Here is a 20,326-nt window from a genome sequence, read left to right on the forward strand (position 1 = left end):
GAAAAGGCTCTGACGAAATTTGGGGACCATGTACTCTTTTTTTTTTAATGCATTGAGCTTCCCGAACTTGAATACAGAATTTAATCGAGACACAAATGCGTGTTGGCAATTGCATTGGAAAGGGAGAGACCAAGGGAACTAGAAAGATGACGGCGCTAAAGCTGCTTAATGCATTAAATCTGATACGGAATGCTGTCTGTATAGACCCTAATTCTGAAGCGGCTTTCCTCCCTTCACCTCCGCGAATGCCACTCAAACGCTCCTAAGCAGGACAGAACAGATGTTAAAAATGGGGGGGGAGGCATCTGCCATGGAGACAGATGAGCTAGGGGATCCCATTCTACCCACTGCCCCCTCCCCGCTTCAATAACAAGTCTGATTGGTTTTAAAGCAATGGTACAAGATGCGCTATTAAGACCATGCCGAAAATTATCCAGAGACCTTTGGCTTGTTTGCATCTGTTGTTCCGCTTACCAGGCCCAACTCAGACTGCTAGCTAAAAGACCACATTCACAATTTCAGGAAGCCAGAAAATCTTGTGGTATTGGCATGTTAAAGGTACACGTGCATGTTAGAGTGGTTTATAATGTAACAAATATTGTTAAACAGAAGTAACATCAATTAAATCAATTGACGTATGAAATATTTCAATAACAGCTCACCTGATTTGTCTGTGTTCATAAAGATCAAATTGCTTGATTGAACAATGAATATAACCAATGCATTCACCAATTAAAAATGGCATATGTTTCACTGTAAAGAATATTTACCTATAAAACAGTTACAGTTAGCTATATTTATTTTGTAATTATCAGTGTTCCATCCTGTGTCTTAAGACTGTAGAGAGTAACCAAAACATTTTTCTTTAAATGTCTATATAATGTATGTTTATCACTAATAAATTATTTAAGTGACATATGTACTCCTGAGATTTATATTAAATTTGTACACAGAGGAAAGAGTTCTGAATGGATTTGGCAAAGCATTCTTGCTTTAATTTTATAACATACTGCAAGAAGCCTCACTAAAATATTATAGAAAATGGAGGAAATATAAATGATCAAGAAAGGAAACAAAAATCACTTTATAGGCTTCGTATAAAAGAAAATAATTGCTTTGTAGAAAGAACAGTTATAACATTTAACAAGGGGAGACTTAAGAGACTACAAAGGCAACAGTGGTAAGGTAGCATTATTTATTAAATCTGATATACTGCTACTGGCTGTTAATTCTGAAATAAACTTCCATCATCTCATTACTGTAAATCATTCTCTTTTTCATTTCAGGATTATTACATATTCATACTAACATATCTGTATCTATCTCTGCATACTGCTAGGGAATTCGGTGAGTTGAAAGCCACACATCTTGAAAGTTGCTAAGATTGAGAATACTACAATAGATATAACAAAGACTACATGGAAATGTTTTCTAATTGGGAGAAAAATGGAAGTTAAACACACAGTTTACTTCATGCCTGCTATATAAACTGGTCCATATTAGAACATAATACTGTAGCTGCAACTTGTTAAGTATGGTTTTAAACTTGCCAGTGGCATGTTTAAAGTGGCACTTTAAAATTCAGCTAATGCCATGCTTTATTCACAGTGAAAGAGAAACACATATTCTTTTCATTAGATAATGTCTGATTTCTAGAACAGCAAAGATAATCTCAGTTCAGTGAGCAGTAATCCATTCTAGCATATCCAAATTACCTTGAATTATGATTAGTACATTGCAAAATGCTATTGCAGAACCAGGGAGTGTGTTTTGAATATTTATGGATGCATTAAACACTTAATGCAGAGAGGGCGGTCTCTTGACTTGTGGTTACACTTTGGGCTCAAAGTACAAACTGCTGAGGAAATCTTGTCAGAATGTTTCTCCTATTCAACAAAATATTTACATAAGATAACATCGAAAACCAACTTAATTTCATAACAAATTGGAATTTTTTGTTCTAGGGCTCTTCAATCTTTTCGAAAATAGATAAAATAAAAGGTTGCATTCTACCGGTACTAAAAATGTAAGCAAGTCAGAGGTTTCTGGCATTTAAGGTGGAGATTTCAAAAACTCACTCCAAATAAAACTTAGTATGGCTTTTGTTATTTTGCTCAAAAATGTGATTTACCATTAATCCCTGGTTAAAGATCTTTACTGAATATCATGAGATATTCATGATTTGGATTACCAGGGATTACCTGGTTACCTTGGATTACCAGGGTTAATTCAATAAAATGGAGGGTTGTATTAATAATTAACTTTTAGGGGTCCCAGACAGCTTTTCTTGGTAGGATTAGGTAATGGCATAGGTATATTGTGCAGGATTCATGACTTGATGATGTCTTTATCACATAGGTATTTATTGTTACCAGGGGTGGGATTCAACCTTTTTAACAACTGGTTCTGTCGGCGTGGCTTAGTTGGTGGACATGGCTTGGTGGTCATGTTATTGGCTGGGTGTGGCCAACTCAATATCACTCACATCGAGGCATGCATCTCCTCGCCTGGCCTCTCATGACTGAGGGGATGCTGCAACAGTTGTAAGTGTGAAAAATTGTCATAAGTCAGTTTTTTCAGTGCCATTGTAACTTTGAATGGTCACTCCACACAAGCAAAGTACCAGCAAAGGAGGGGAAAAAACTCCAGAGACGTTCCTGAGACAGGAAGTCTAGTCCTGCCAAGAATGTAATAAGGTTAATGGAGAGGCAGTTTCTGTAAGCAACACCAGAATGTTTCCTTCCTGCCTGCCTTACAGGATTAGGCCAGTAATTTCTTCTAACAACTAATTCTCCAAACTGCTTAGAATGTTAACAACTGATTCTAGCGAATAGGTGCGAACTGGTAGAATCCCTCCCCTGATTGTTACAACGATGGCAATGCTAATGTTCAACTATTACAAAGTCTGCACTACTATTACTGTTAATCTTGTCATCACTCCCTATCACCCATCCCCTCCCACTTGTGTTTGTATGACTGTAACTTTGTCGCTTGTATACTTACGATTTATATTGACTGTTTCCTAATATGATTGATTGCTTATTGTACACTATGACTATCATTAAGTGTTGTACCTTATGATTCTCGACTCCTGACGAATGTATCTTTGCTTTTATGTATACTGAGAGTATTTACACCAAGACAATTTCCTTGTGTGTCCAATCACACTTGGCCAATAAAGTATTCTATTCTAATTAAAACTACTGGTAAAATCCCCCTATAAGTGAATATACACAGACACACTATTTCAAATCTCATTTAGTACTCACAACTGTCTGTATAAAAGATTACTCTTCTGACCATTATTATTAAAGGAAAGTTTGAATATAAGATATAGTGGCATAACTGGGACAGAGACATGTAGGATTTTTAAAAAATCCATATTAATATTTAAATATCTGTATTAAAACAAATATTTTAAAGTTATCTAGTTAATCAGGAACATCTTTAAATTGATTGCAACTACTAGGAGCCTTGAAAAGACTAACAGGTCTGTGATTTTGAAATTCTGAAAGGTTTTAGAATTACTGTGAATGTCAAAAACCAAGGTGATTTTGAGGGGCCTTTTCCCCAGATAGTGGTGTAGGCACTTGCCTATGGCAGCATGGCTACACCAGAAGTGTATCAGTCAGCCTCTCATTGCATCACCAACAAAGCAGCTTCGTACCTTGGTCTGAAGGCAAAAAAAAAAAAAGAAGAGAGAGAGAACAGAAAATGTAGTGGGACTTTAAGAGAAGGAATACATACTATTTTCCTTTATTTGACTTAATATTTTTATTTTATCTGGAGTATTGTTTTTTTTTCCTACAGAGATACAAACAATAGATCATAATAAAAATATGAATTACCATAACTATGCATATTCTTTGAGAATATAGGCATTTGGCCAAGGAATTTCTGGAATTATACCAAGTGTGTATTTTTAATGTACACACTCTCTATTCACCTGCATTGTTACAAGCCTGATGGATAATGGCAATATTGAAAAACAAAGAAGGTGTATTATGTCTATGACTCTGTGAGGTTGGGCTCTGGTCTACAGTTTATAGGAAGATACTTTGAGATTTGATTCCATAGGGCTAAGATGGGTCAGAGAAACTGCTGAGCTAAACACTTTCGAATCACACATTTTTTGTGAGCTAGCCAAAATAAAAACAGAGTGGGAAGCAGGAACATATTTTATTAGGTGTAGGGCTCAGGATGTTATTATACTAGGGTTTATTAAACTTGCTGGCCTACTAGGAAAACAATATGCAGAAGGAAGTTCAGGACTACGAACTGGTTAGAAGTTTATTAATGTGACAGGTCTAGTATGTGTCACTAGAAAGCTCATCATTGTAACTGTGCCAGAGAAAGATTCATCCTCATTTTGACAAGTCTTCTTTTTCTCTATTTTTTTCCTCTGTTCACTCTCCATTCCTACTCTACAGCAATATAACCAAAGTCCGAGTGTGAACATATTCTGGAATTCTCAAAACATAAAACAATATAATGGAAATTGATAATGTACAACCATACAGACAAGAAAATCCACTTCTTTTGCATAGACTTCCATGCTATTTGCTGAACAATCAATTAAAAGGTTTTCCTGGAATGGGAAATATGTACACCAAAGCAGGAAGAAATAGAAAAAGACTATTTTTTTTAGTTTGGTTTTACACTTTTCTATAGTGTATTAGGGTATTATCTATATGAAATATTGCAGTGAAATATTGAAATATTGAAATATATGAAATATTGCAGTAAAATAGAACAAATACTACGTTATTTGTTCTATTTTAAATCTGATACATTTTTGTCTAGGTGTTTTGAGCTCCTTACTCACCTTTAGATGTCAATTCTGAGACTGTTTTTATTCTTTTTATGTTAAGTAGGGTAGAGGATTTTGTATGTTTTTAAAAAGTAATATAGACAATTGAAAGCTATAAAAAACCAACCAAAAGTACAGTAAAGGGTTGGAGCCAAGTGACAGAAGTCATGCAAATTATGGAAAGATAATTTAACCAAATTTACAAATTAATATGCCAATATTTATGGAGATGCTTTTTGACTGGTGGCAGTCCTATCTGATTACTTCATGACATATCACAGCCCTTTACAATAAGGATTTCATTTAAACTACATATAATTGGGACTAAGTTTAATAAATCATGATTTGAATGCCACAGAAAATATTAAGCATGTGAGCATGCATTGTATCTTCTCTTCTGACCTGGAGTTAAATAATAAAGTGATGGATTTCATCTTAAAAAAAAAAATCAAACTAGACTGTGTGTTTGATGCTGAAGAATTTTTCCCTATCCATTTTGTCAAAAATAAATTTAGCATTTAATTTTTGACATGCTTTGTATTGATTCATCATGTAAATAGTGGACTAGTCAAATTGTCCTATGTCCTATGCTTTTAAAACTGCATACCATATAGAATCAAAGACACAGTTCTATTCATCCAATTCCAGGCAAAAGCTGGTAAAAACATAACATCCCTATAACAGGCATTGGTTGTGTCCAAGTCTTTTCAGCCTATCACATGCCACAGCTGTTGCACTTGCCACTATATAAACAATAAGTGTATTATTTGATCCAGTCTGCAAATGTTAGGTACATAGTACTGTGTAGAAGAGGACACCCAACTTTTTGTAGACCGAGGACTGATTTTGGAACAGCATCTTAAAATAGCACCATCAAAAATGTAGTGGGTGAGGCCAGAACAAAAGCTAATTTGGATTTATTTCATCTCAAATCTCAGTAAAATTGCTATAATTACTCTCCAATCATATTTGTAACATTTTTCTTCTTTTATTAGGTCAAATGTTATAATTTGCTAATAACTTTTAAAAATCCTTGGGAAGAACTCCCAAAGAGGATGCAGACTGCTGAGGGTCTTGGATTATGTTTCTTTGAACATACTGAACACAATACTGGACCATCCACATTTTTATTAAATAAATTCATTGATATGATGACTTCTTTCAGGCTGCTTTTCAGATTGTAATATACCCCGATTCCTGAGTCTTGATTATGGCAATTAAGTGGAGAAATAGTAAGAAAATCCCTATATGCTTGTTGGAAGATAAAACCCACCCCTCTCCTAGAAAAATGAAATATCCTAGGAAATATTAAAAAGGCAGAATATTTCCCCTAAAAAGAATAAAATAGAAACTCAGAGAGGCAGAAACTCATCCCCACACCTTTGCTAATGGGTCATTAAAGCCTAGGCCAGAGTATTCTACATAATAAAGGCCTCTACCCATCTCACCACCTGGCCTGGGAAGATTGTATCAGCCAACACTCAGGTGTAGTCATGTGGTCCAGACAAAGCCTACAAAGTTAGTTAAGACCCCCACCCCTGGGAGTCTGACAGCCAATGGGATACATTTCTTACACAGGAACAGGAAACACTAAGGTGGGGCCCAACAGAGGTTATAAAACTAAGAGTCTCTCAGCATCTCAGCCTTTTTCCTTCTTTCTTCATTCAGCGTATGTGATCCTGTCCACCATTAAACCATCTTTCTAAGCAGTCACCATGTTTTCAGTGTCTTTCTTCCCCACTTGGAACTGAACCCAGAAAACTATTTCTTCCAACATGCTAATGCAAGATCAGGGTGAGAGGGAGAGAAAGAAATGGTGAGAGACTAAGAATTTGGCAAGAAAGCTTGGTTTTTGCAAATCATTTGAATGGGTTCCTTTCAAGGCTTATTATTTACATGAGAGGCGGGAAAACTTCAGGCTTTCTGGTGATGCAAAAGACTTGACTAAAAACAATTCTGCCCTTTTAATTTTAACATTAGAATGAGGGGGGGGGAGGGGAGGAGGGACAAGAGTTATGTAGCCACTTCTACTCATCCATGTCCTTATAATCCTTCCTCTGAGAGTATGATAAATCCTCCCTACTTTCCACCTCTCTCCGGCCTATATTATTGCATGTTTAGGATCTGCATATCCATGAGGTATATAACTCTAGGCTGAATGTGCCAAGAAAGATTGTGATTATATCTTCTTTGCATGGCATAAAATGACTTGGCTTCACTCGTCTAAAATGAATTCTCTGCAGTGTCATTGGAGATCTGGCATTTCCTTGAATAATGCAGCAGAGTGAAATCTTTGAGTTTCATTACAAGAGAGGGTCGTCTGCCTGTTTGCGTTGTGTGGCTCACTGATTTCCAAAAGGTCTGATTCTGCACCACGTCCTACAAAGCGTCTGGACGGTGCTTTAGGTCAATAAAATCCCACACCACTAGACTAACAAATAGTTTCTTTCCCTGGGCCACCCGAACCGCAAATAAACACAAAGTCACTACCTTATTAAGATGTGAAAAGATGTGAAATCTCAATACCATATTACATATTACAGTACAATCCATCTCTTGTGTATTATACTCAGCAAAGCGTCACAGTCAGTGTTGGGTGTATATTCTGTGTATATTCGTAGATATTGTACTCTCAAATTGCAAATGGAGACGTGGGCACTCTATTTTTCTTATCTTCATTTTTAAGTGCTTTGGTTTTATTGTACTGTGAGCAGTTGCTGGGGTGCATCCACAGTTTCATTGTACTTGTACAATGACAATAAAGTTCTTCTTCAAACAAGGTGGTGGGTGAAGCAGTTTTGTTTTGTACCCGCCCCCATCTTTCCTAAAATAATTTTTATGCCTCCCGCTAGGGGGCAGCCTATGCACATCTGAGCAGCAAGGAGTTCAGACTTCTTAACCAATCTCTGTTTAACGAGGAATAATTATTTTAAGAGGTTAAAAGAAAGGAATGTTGGACTTCGAGCTATTGGCAGTTGAAGAAAACATTACATTTTTATTCTTGAATGCAACGCACATTTCTCTAACTTCATATTTTATTTATCTAGGCACAATAATAGTTTGTAGAATGATTACATCCTTGTTAATTTAGGATCCGTTATAATTTCAGTAGAGCTGATATTAAATAGAGTAGAGCTGATATTAAATATTAAAGAGGAAAATATTATTTTTGTCGTCTTATACAAAATTTTTCATTTTCGCGTTACCTGTTCTGGGTCAATCAACCTGAATGTGTAATACTTGCTTGGTGGTTTATGAAACAGAACATTTTTGTATGTAAATGTCGAGGATCCCATCCGTTGAAGCAATAATTAATGCACATAAAGGGAGTACAGTAATAAGAAAGTTACAAGAACTTGTATTATATTCTGAAAGAAAAAGACAACTCAGAATACCAATTCTCTAAACCCACGGGAATTGTGAGGAGTATCAGATTTTTCATGAAGATTTCTTTCCAATAAATAAATGTGACGTGAAATTTAGGATCGTTTAAAATATTGGATCATTTAAATTTAAGAGTACAACTTATACCACTAAAAAGTGGGAAAAATACTTGGAGAATGCGGGCATCGATCCCGCTACCTCTCGCATGCTAAGCGAGCGCTCTACCATTTGAGCTAATCCCCCTTTCTCGTTTTTGTCTTTTTTTTCCGTAGGTAATATATAGCAATACCGAAGAACTTATCCAAACTCTTGTTAATGCCGTCTTCTCGACCTGTTCCCGAATTCAGTGAATTGTCCCAAATTTCGTTTCCTCAACTATAAAAGCAAGCAAAGAAGGGAAGAAGTCTCGTCGGAAAGCGGGATGGCGGGGAAACTACACTTCCCATGACTCTTCCAACAGCGCATGCGTGGCGCGGTCTTGCCAAGCGCGCCTCCGGGAGGAGAAACTCGAAGCGCTGCGGACGGCGGCGGGTTGCTCCTGAACTAGGCTCGCTTTGCATTGGGCGAGGCGGCGGCAGTTGGCGCCGTTGATTGCTCTCCTTCTCGCTCCTGGCGACCTCGGCGGAGGATGGAAGAGCGGGGAAGAGGAGGAGGAGGAGGAAAGCACGGCAGCCGGAGCAACGCGGACCCCTCGCTCCATTTGAGGTGAGCCTGAGGAGGGGGAGAGAGCCGGCGCCGGTGGAGGGTCGGTGCGGCGCTGGCGACGACGGCGGCCGCCTCCCGGGAAGAGAGCAGAGGTGGCTGCCTTCCCCGTCGGAGAGGCTCGGGGAGAAGCGTTTGTGCCGCTCCGCAGGGGCTCGGGAGGAAGCTGCCGGAGGAGGGTCGAGGGGCAGCCCCGCAGCTGCGGTCCCCGCCGGGATGGAGGTGCTTGGCCGCGCGCGCGCACGCACGCGGGGAGAGAGAGCGAGCAAAGCCCAGACAGGATGACCCGTTTCTTGGGTGGCGCGTGTGGAAAGGGAGCGGGGCCGGGCGGGTTGAGGGGACCGGCGGGCGGTAAGGCGGGCGGGCTGCTCTGAGGCGCTAGGAAGAGTTGGAAGGCTCTGTGTTTACGTTGAAAGGGCGTGCGGCTGAGACCCTGGTGTAGGCGGAATTGGGGGCCGTGTCTGTCTAGGAGAGGGCAGGAGGTGTGTGTGTGTGTGTGTGAGATTATGTTTGTGTATTCGTGTGTGTGTGTGTGTGTGTGTGTGTGTGTGTGTGTGATTAGGTATGTTTGTGTGTGTGTGTTCAGCGGAGGGAGGCTGGAATTCATTTGCTGTGGGTGGCATCTGGGTCGGGGAAGGGGGTGTGCTGTGTGCCAGTGTGTGTGTGCACGGGGAGCAGCAGCGGGGGTTTGGGAGCCTTTGTGGGATTCTGGGCAGGTCCCGTTTGGTTTGGGCTGGGAAGACGGGAAAGTGGAGAAAGGAAATAAGTAGGAAGGGTAGGTAACCCGGTGGAGATGAATATTCATGCCTAGCCTGGGGACACCGGATGTATGGGAGAGAGAGAGGGAGAGAAACAGAGAGGCAGAAAAAGAGAGAGGATGCGGAGGAGAGTTGCATTTCTGATCTCTTCATGAAGCTCAACTTGAGGAACTTGTATGAGTATAATAGTTAAAGTTTATGCTATGTGTGCACGGCTGCGGGATATCTTTAGAAGAGAGAATTCCTCTTGGAGATGGGAAGTGCTGTACTGGGGTTTGTGTAGGGGAAATCAGTGAGCATCACAACGTGCTGATGTTATTCTGGAAAGAAAACACGATTCTGAGAGTTACAGGATTTTTCGACTATAAGAGGAAGGGAAGAAGAAAGGGAATGATTTGTGTTCCTTCCAGCGACCCAGGAAATAATTTAATAGCAACACCCACGATCCTGACAAAGTTCACAGCGCCACTTCACAGACTTGTGAACACTGCTGTTCGTCATCTTTTTACAGAGACCATGAATAGCACTAAGTAATCTAAACCTCCTGCAATTATTAGATGGGCTTGGTCCAGGTGTTTGTCTCTGTGCCAATAAAAAAAATAAAGCCCTTCTCAGTATGAACACATCCATTCACACAGTGGAAACTTTAAAACAGCTCATTGTCTGTTCTCATGCTTATGGGTTTTTTAGTTCTTCCTCTGACTAATAGTAGGCTTTGAGTTTGATTGAATTACAAATGATTACTTGAACTTGCTATGTAACTGAACTTGCATGATGCAATTACTTTTCTTTTGTAGTAGGAGCAGCAGTATAGAAAAGAGAAGCAAAAACAATTAGGCTATCTATTGTATATTTTTAAATACAGAGAGCAATTTACACTCTGTTCTAAAACAATTTCAATTGTATAAATTAATTGATTCAAAACTAAAAATGTGCATATATATACATATACTTATGTATATTGAGACTAGGTTACATTCTTTTTATTGTGTTTTTGATTTGATTTATGTGTTGCTACATCATGGAAATTTAATAAGCAATGATGAATTTCTGAACTAAGAGTTATGTGAATAAAATACTAAAATATATTAAATAGTATTTAGGGAATGTTTGACATCTTTTCAATGGCTTCTTGGTTTTCTCATCCATTAGTGTCAGACTTTTGAGGTACATTGGATTAGAAACCAGATAAGGATCCTGGAATTATAATGTATTGTTGTAAATTACAATAACATATTGTAACCTTGAAAGTCTACAGTTTCTTTCCTTCCCCTACTTAACCAAAGAAAGTGAAGTCACTGTAGGTTTTTTTTTTCATGTCCTCCTCTCTTTCTGCGCCAACTCAGAAAGCTCAAACTGCCCAAGGAGCTGCTGATACAGTTCTACAAAGGAATTACTGAATCTGTCATCTACACCTCTATAACTGTCTGGTTTGGTTCTGCAACCCAACAAGACAGACACAGACTTCAGAGAGTAATTAGGACTGCAGAAAAAACAGTTATTACTAACCTGCCTTCCATTGAGGACCTGTATACTGCACAAGTCAAAAAGAGGGCTGTGAAAATATTTACAGACCCCTCATATCCTGGACATAAACTGTTTCATCTCCTACCCTCAAAAACGATGCTATAGAGCAGGGGTAGTCAACCTTTTTATACCTACCGCCTACTCTGTTAGTAGTAAAATTTTCTCTAACCGCCCACCGGTTCCACAGTAATGGTGATTTATAAAGTAGGGGACAAAACCCCTACCGCCCACCATGAAAGCTGGAACGCCCACTAGTGGGCGGTAGGGACCAGGTTGATTAGAACAGTTTTTTCTCGAATGCCATCAATCTGCTAAATAAATAATTTCCTCAACACTGTCAAACTATTTACTAAGTCTGCATTACTATTATATTAATCCTCCCATCCTTCCTTTCACCCATCTCCTACCACTTATGACTGTATGACTGTAACCTTGTTACTTATATCCTAATGATTTTTTCACTGTTTCCTTGATTTGATTGCTTATTGTATACTATGACTATTATTAAGTGTACCTTATGATTCTTGACTCTTGATGAATGTATCTTCTTTTATGTACACTGAGAACATATGCACCAAGACAAATTCCTTGTGTGTCCAATCACACTTGGCCAAGAAAGAAAGAATTCTTTCTTTCTTTCTTTCTTTCTTTCTTTCTTTCTTTCTTTCTTTCTTTCTATCTATCTATCTATCTATCTATCTATCTATCTATCTATCTATCTATCTATCAGAACTAAGTCAATGTAACCATCCTTGCATTCCTTCAAGTTATTGCTTCTACAATTAAGAAATGTTGATTCAGGTTAAATTCTGTCGAAGGTGTAGGATAAATCTTATTAGCTACATTTTACCAAATTTACATATTTTTGAGATGATCTTTAGATCAAGAACCTTTTGCATAATTTTACACACTATTATAGATGTGTGTCATGTAGTGTAGTGTAATGATCGACTAGGACTCAGAAACTGGCTCCCCTAGTCATAGCAACTCATTGAATGACTTTGGGCCAGTTATTATAGGCTAATTATTATAATATCACTCTTACTTTGTAGGAATGGCTTGAATACTTTTTCTCAGGGGTGAGATACTACCAGATCACACCTATTCGCTAGAACTGGTTGTTAACATTCTAAGCAGTTTGGAGAACCAGTTGTTAGAAGAAATTACTGGCCTAATCCTGTAAGGAAGGCAGGAAGGAAACGTTCTGGTGTTGCTTACAGAAACTGCCTCTCTGTTAACCCTTATTACATTCTTGGCAGGACTAGGCTTCCTATCTCTGGAACGTCTCTGGAGTTTTTTTCCCCTCCTTTGCTGGTACTTTGCTTGTGTGGAGTGACCATTCAAAGTTACAATGGCACTGAAAAAAGTGACTTATGACCATTTTTCACACAACTGTTGCAGCATCCCCACAGTCATGAGAGGCCAGGCGAGGAGAAGCGTGCTTCAATGTGAGTGATATTGAGTTGGCCATGCCCAGCCAATAACATGACCACCAAGCCACATCCATCCAGTCACATGACCACCAAGCCACATCCATCCAGTCACATGACCACCAAGCCATGCCCACAGAACCAGTTGTTAAAAAATTTGAATCCCTGCTTTTTCTGTACAGTCTGTATCATACTAAAATTATTACATGTACAATAGTCAGGATATAAGGAAAATGATAAGTTCATATGTGAAATAATCCTGGAATTGTTAAACTAGCTATTCATATTTTATAGAAAGATGTAATGTGTGGCAGTTGAGACTGCAGTGATTCTTAATATCACTAAGTTTGAATTTTTATAAGCAAGAAAACAGACATGATGTAATAACATTCCAACTAGACCACTGGATTTTTCTCTTTTTAGTCAAGCTGCTAAATTTTACATTCTGTATATGCAAAGAAAAGTATGGTCTTGCTTCTGCTTTGATGCTTCAGTATCAAGTAGTTGTGACGGGACATCATTTACAAGGTTACTTTTATGAGTAAATGAGGGCACACAAGTAAAAATTATTCACAATAAAGGATTTCAATGCTAGGAAGCAAAGCATGTGAAATAGAATCAATGAAATTCCTTTCTGAATCGTACCTGCTATCTCTCAATAGCAGAAGTTATTTTATTAGTCGATATTGTATTACTGAATTTATATTACTGGTGCAAATTTTCTTTAATATAACCCCTCCTCACCTTTGCTTCTTACTTCTGGCTTTAACTGTTTTGCCAAAGGAAGAATTTTTAGAAACTCAGACTTTTGCTACTATTGTATTAAAAAAAAGGGGGTTGGCCTAAAAATTGTATTTTTTATGTGGATTTTAAATAACCTTTGTGCAAACTTTTTTTAAAGTTTTTGAAAAATAGGAGACACTACTTAAGAATACTTTCACATTGACTTTAGTACTGAGTCTAATAATATTAATAGTGATGTTGAAATTATAACCTCTTTGTAGGTTATAATGCATGAAACATGATTTTGTTGTGCCCCCCCCCCCAAAAAAAAACAAAAACAAAACAGCTTTCTTTATACTTCAGGACTTAAACCAACTCTTAAGATCTTCCAAAGATGTTATGCAAGTTTCTTTCTCTGTAATTAGACCAAATGAATCTTGTTTCTGTTGCATTACTGGAACACATTCTCTTTATACTATAAATATAAATGATGATTAAATGTTTTCTCACATTTTGAGAAGGCAAACATACAATATTATTATTGTAGCTTTACTGTTGCGTATCTATTAATTTTAGGAGAACTCCTGATAAATATATTTTAAAATAACTAGTGGCCAGCACAATTGTAAAATCATTTCAAATCTAAAATGATTAAATCTAATTAGATTTAAAGGTGATTATATATGATTCTATTTGCAGTGCATTGCAGTTATATAGGCAGACTCTGGCTAGAGAATTCTATTTTGTTCTTTACTAAAACCCCCAAGGCCTGCAATGAAGCAAATGCCAAAAAATAGTTCAGGATGATGGAGAAGAACAACAGAGAGGTTAGCCTAGGAATTTGTGATCAGTGAATGCATCAAACTCACAAATCCTTTCTCATAAAAGTCAAGTCTGGTCTTCCCTTGAGTGCTCTTCCTCAGCAAACTATTTTTAGTAAAGATACAAGCTTTAGTTTCTACGATTGGTATGATATAGCTTTCTGATTTGCCACTGTTTATCATCCTCTGTCCCTCCTATTGTGTAGTTACTAAATTAGATAGGGCGATAATTTTTCATGGCAACTGTGAATTCCTAAACAGCTACTCCTGGGCATATTTATTTTGTTTTCTTTATTCCTAACTCATTTAAAAGCTTGTGTTAGAAGAACAAGAAACAATTAAGTGAATGAATATAATGAGAAGATTGGCAATATTCTATAAGACACCAATATGAAGTCCTAAATTAAACACCCAAAAGTACCTGCTAGTTCTGTTTGAGCAACATGAAACTACTTCCAGAGTGAAGTTAGGCTTAAATTCAAATGGAGATTATTTATTTGCCTTTTTGTGTTCTGATGTTAACAAATTGCTTAAAGCTCTTTTCAGCAAGTAGAATGTGTGTGTACAAGTTCAGCTTTTAGTTTAAGCATTTTTACAACAAGAAGCTCTTTTACATCTATTACTAAAAGCAGTTTAATAATTTATAGTTGTCCAATTTAGCAGTGTGAAAACTATTTCTAACTTTCAAGGTATAGGAAGTATACATTAGTTAATATCTATTATGTGTTAAGGGAGATAGCTTAAATAAAGCATAGATTAACATATTCCATTAAGCCATGATTTTTTTTGCCAGTGTTTTAAAAAAACACATAGTGGCCTGTTGCATTAGTAATACTACTGTAAATTATGCTTACTTTCCCAGTGGTTGGATTCATACATTACGCTAAGCTAAACTATGATGTAATACAGTATTGAATTGATATTTCTTTAAACCATGTGTCTTTGATTTATTGTGCTGCTAAGGATGCTTTAATGCTTTACATTATTTTATTGTCTGAAATATGTAAGTTGTGATCCAATACAATGCATTTCATTACAGTGGGAGGGGAGTAATGTGTGTGCTTAAATTTTGGTTGAATTAAGAATAATATTTTTTTCTTTGAATTTATCCATAAGAAACTAGAAGCAGACTTATCTCTTCCTTGCTCCAGTAGTACTTCTGTTTCAGTCGTAATTATTAATTAATAATTATTTGTCACAGTTGAGGATTTTGTAAGAAGAAAGGAAGTCTAAGATATAAAACATTGGCTTGCTGCTAGAAATAAGAGCAGAAAGGAAGGCTTTTACTCTTGAAGGGAATCACTGAAAAATCTTCCTTTTGGGCCTTTTAGAACCGTTAATATTACACCTTAATTCAAAGAAAATACCTCAATAGAGTGAAGTGTGTGTGTTTCTGTATCTTTGAAATCACAGTATTACCCTTGGTTGAACATTTATCCCCTTTAGCACATACAGGCTTCCCTTGTTTTAGAAGTTTCTTGGCTTCAAACCAGGAAAAATGTCTATGAGGCATGTGGTATCCATCGCAAGAGGCCCAGCGAATATATATATGAAAGATGAAATTATTCTCTACATGATAGTTGTATATGGCATACCAAAGCATGTAATCTTGGTTAGGGGTTCTGTACAGTAAAAATCAGGCCAATTTTGTTGGGCCCATATCTGGTATTTCTATGATAGTTTATTTACCACTAAATATGCTCTTCTATAGCCTGTATTATTGTTTTTTGCTCCCTTTAATGCTTTTAAAATATTTTTTCCCATTAAAAATTCCTGACTTCTAAACCACCAAATCTACCTTTTTCCTTTCTGTAGTTAATATTGCAAAGCTATTCTTTAGAACATTACAGAGAAACAGAACAACTAGGATTGTTGAGATAGATTTATGTCAGTCATTGAACTAATGGTCCATTTGCTCTGTGTTTTGGTCACTGAAACACTGTCAGTTGGTGTAAGAGACGGCAGCGTTTACTACTGTAATTAGAAAGCTGATGAGTTGAAGTTGCTAAATATTGCTAATTCTATACAGCATAACCTATTAAGATGATAACATAAAATAGTCCAAAATTTTGGGATTTTTAGGACTTTAGTTTAATGTAAAATACATATGTGTAAAACTCAATTCTTCAGTTGTACCAGGTAAATATTGTATGCAGTCTATTTAGAGATTTGCTGGTGAAGTGGAGAAATACAATTATATTTATCTTTCTATTACAGGTGATTTACACTCAAATATAGGAATTCTAGTGAATTTAATTGAGATTGTCAGGGGTTTAAAGTTTATCTGCATTGATTGTCTCATGGATCTTAATTAACTGAATCTTTCTCAATGATCTAAAATTATACACATTCATAAACTCATTTTATCATATTATTATCAGAATCTAGTTTGATACATGTTTGAATGAAACTCTGGAACTAGTTAGCAAGTCAATAGATGGCATATTTTCTTTCTTTAGAGAATTACTACTGTCTAGAATACCACCTTAATATACTTCATCACTAAGAGAGACTAATATGATTTTCTTCTTACAGTAGATCTCAAAGTAATAAGCCTCTATTTCTTCAGAGAATTTGAATATTTAATATGCTTATGGTAGCAATGAGTGGGTTTGATGTTCAGTTTTATGTGATTTTATGTTGGTTTGGCAAAATATACGTAGCAGTGTATTTTAATTTCTTATTATTTTCAGACATATAATTAAATTGATTTTTTGCTTTCTTGGAAATTGTAGAAATAAAAACAGTACTACTATTAGACACTTTAAGATATTATAAAACAGGATTTGTATACTATCGTCAGGCTTTCATTTATTGCAGTCTACGAAATGATTGGAAACTAATAACTGTCCTTTTGACTGTATAAATCCTTAGTTCAAATTTCAGAGATAATCAATTATGGATTGCCAAGCTATAATGGTATGTACAGAATGTAAAAAGTGATGAACATATAGGACTTCATTCAGTGATGAACATGTAGGAGTTCATTCAGTCCTACATGCTTGACTTAGAGTATTGTCAAATCATTTGAGATACTGATATGATCCCTTTAGATTAGTGTTTAAAATATGACCGCTTAAAGATTGTTGATTCATGCAAAGATTCATTAGATACACTAAATTTCAAGTTTTATGTTTCATATTATAGAAGCTCCAGACAGTAGAAAAATCTGATAATTGAAAGTATTGTGGATGTTTTTCTCTTGTTAACCATATTAAATGTAGTTAATTTCGTTTTCTTGTTTAAAAATACATTGCATCCTTTCTGAGATATTTGTCCCGAAAGAACTCTTTCTGCTGAATCTTTAAATGAAAATGACAGTGTAAAACAATTCAACCAATAAACCCTACAATATTAACAAGAATACTTAGGCACTCTTAATTGTCTTAGAATTGAGGCCAAATCTTCCAGATAAATTTTTAGAGATTAATTTTGGAGAACTCTGTGCAGGAGGTTGGATAGAGTGTGTTATTGGCTTATCTATAATAATTTGAAATTGTTTCCCTCTCACCTCCATTCAAAAGCACATAGAAAAGGTATATAAACAAAGGTATTGGAAGATTGATGTAAAATTATTTTTATGAGGTATTCCACTAAAATTAGAGAAGTGCTGTGTATTTGGCAGCAGAAATCACTAACACAAATTGATAAGTTTATGAATTTTCTAAGTGATTCATCTGAAACTGGAAAAAGTTGTCGAATTATCTTCCTATTGCTGAAGGAATCAAAATTGCTTCTGTTGTTGTAAATTGCAAATATTTGGACCCACATAATCTAAACAGACAAATATCTGAGATAATTAATATTGTTTTAAAGTAACGCTTTGACCATTTTACAGGGAATAGTGATAAAATATAATAAATCATGGTGGTGCAGTTGTTAGAATGAAGTATTGCAGGCTAACTCTGCCTGCTGCCAGAAGTTCAAATCTGACTGGCTCAAGGTTGACTCAGCCTTCCATCCTTCTGAGGTCAGTAAAATGAGGATCCAGATTATTGGAGGCAGTATGCTAACAGTAAATCACTTCGACAGGGTTGTAAAGCTCTATGGAGTGGTATATAAGTCTAAGTGCTACATTATGATTTTTATTTATTGATGAATTTGATTTTTTGGGTGCTCATCCAATCTAAGCCATTTTTTTCAAGTGTAATTAATTCCTATTCTCTTTACACTAACAAGTGAAACCTGTTCTTACAGCTAACAACAATGAATATAAAAAGAGCAAATGTCTTCAATTCTCAGTGTATGTGTAACTTATGATCATACTCTCTAATATAATGTATGCTTATTTGAAAGGAGATAACTTAAGATTTTCATACATTAGAGCTGAAAGTAATCTAAAAGTTTATGTATATAAAGGTAGACTTTAGATCAGGAGAAACTTACTGAATTGAATATGTACAGGAAAATTAATATTTTAGAAACTTTGCTGCCCCTTGATACAATAAATGATATTCTTTTGTATTTGCTAAAACATATTTTCAGAAAAGTAATGCACTGTTTCAGTGATTTATTTAGAGTAACTCTGGCTATCATTTTTCAACTGCTGGTTAGAAATGTAGATTCTAATTTCTCTGGGTTTTTTTCCTTTCTTTTTGAGTCAATGAATGGCAACTTTTGCTAGCTGGAAATTTGCTCTCATGGGCTGTCTGATGTCAGCATAATTACTTCTTTGTTAAGGTCCACTTATTTCTGTAAGTATGGGCTTTCTGCCCTACTGTATTAGCCACTAGGAAAGAATGGCATGCTGAAGGACATAATGTAAGATCAGATTTTATCTTTTGGGTCAGGCTAAATTAGCAGGGTTGTGATATCCAAACTTGCAGATAGGGAAATTATCCTTTTTTTGTATAATTTGAGCAAACTACAGAATGTCCAAATAGGACCAAATGATTTTATTTGGGGGAAGGGGTAATTTCAGTGTAAGCATTCTTTGTCAAAATCATCTGTTGATCTACTTTTATGTCTATAACATATAAAAATTGGCATCTCAATTTATAAACTTAAATCATATACTTCCCTCTTTGAGCACCTTTTTTTCCTCAGATCAGAAACTGCAGGCCTTAGAAGAACCCATAGAAGAACTTTTATATTGTATTGCTTTGTTTGGTTACTTGTTCTGTCTCTTCATTTTTAACATTTATATTTTTAAGCTGTGATTACTTGTGCACAGTATTCTGATGAAAACGTACAACATATTGTATAAAGTCATTCTGAAACTACAGTTTTATTTTTACATCATCTCCTAAGCTTCCCACACATATAAATTGGCCTTCTGTACAGAAGGTCTCTATAATTGCAGACTTATCCTTTAGCTTTTTTCTATGCTCCAAGATTCTTATTCTAGTTGGAAAGTGTTTTGTTTCTTATCCTAGTTGGAAAGTGTTTTGTTAAACCAAATATGTTTGTCTCAGCCTGCATTGCTTTACATTTGCTTATGCTATGCTACATGGTTTGGAAGACTCATTTTGGAGTCTTTCACAATCTTTTTTAAAAATAACTTTAATGTGTATTGTCAACAACCATCACCATTTCCTTATGTATCCATAATTCAGATCATTTATAAAGTTAAAAATTACTTAAGTTCAATCAATAGTGATTTTGTAAGGCTTCGCTGAGTTGTACCGTCTTCAAAAAATATTTTAAAAAATGTTTTAGATCTCATAAGGACACAGTATTACACTGCTGTTCTTAAAGCAACTACAGGTAGTCTTTGACTTACAACAGTACATTTAGTGACCATTCGAAGTTACGTCACTGAAAAAAGTGACTTATGACCGTTTTTCATACATCTGGCTCAGTAGTCTGTTCTCACAGTGGCTTACCAACTGTGCAAGGAAGCCCCTTAGTAGCCTTCTAACAGTGGCCTTCTGAGGCAGTTATTGCCATTGATACTGATATCCATTGATTCCTATGATGCATGAGTCCAACCCCTTTTTTTAAGCCCTGCAAGCTGGTAGAAAAGTAAGCCTGCTTTTCATCAAATGCTATAACCTTGATGGCGAACCTATGGCATGTGTGCTGGAAGTGGCACGCAGAGCCACTTCTGCCGGCATGCGAGAGGTCACCCGGAAGAGCCCCACAGTGCATGCGCATGTGCCCCCCGCCAGCCAGCTGATTGTCAGGTATCTGCCGCACATGTGCGGGAGGAGATGTGTACATGGGAGACGT

General features: G+C 36.5%; 1 protein-coding gene and 1 non-coding gene across 2 annotated transcripts in view; one reads left to right on the forward strand and one right to left on the reverse strand.

The window, feature by feature from the left end:
- Nucleotides 1–8,364: 8,364 nt before the first annotated feature.
- Nucleotides 8,365–8,437, reverse strand: TRNAA-AGC (transfer RNA alanine (anticodon AGC)). Its single transcript has one exon. It is a non-coding gene; the product is annotated as a tRNA-Ala (tRNA).
- A 246-nt stretch (nt 8,438–8,683) lies between these two features.
- Nucleotides 8,684–20,326, forward strand: part of LOC113440319 (uncharacterized) — a 92,480-nt gene continuing 80,837 nt past the window's right edge. The window contains exon 1 of the mRNA XM_026706652.2: nt 8,684–8,899. The gene's annotated coding sequence lies outside the window, so the exon portion shown is untranslated. The remainder of the gene's footprint in view (nt 8,900–20,326) is intronic.

This window comes from Pseudonaja textilis, chromosome 1 (genome assembly GCF_049901715.1).
Source record: "Pseudonaja textilis isolate UNSWEBS1 chromosome 1, rPseTex1.2, whole genome shotgun sequence".
In the NCBI taxonomy this organism is placed as follows: Eukaryota; Metazoa; Chordata; class Lepidosauria; order Squamata; family Elapidae; genus Pseudonaja; species Pseudonaja textilis.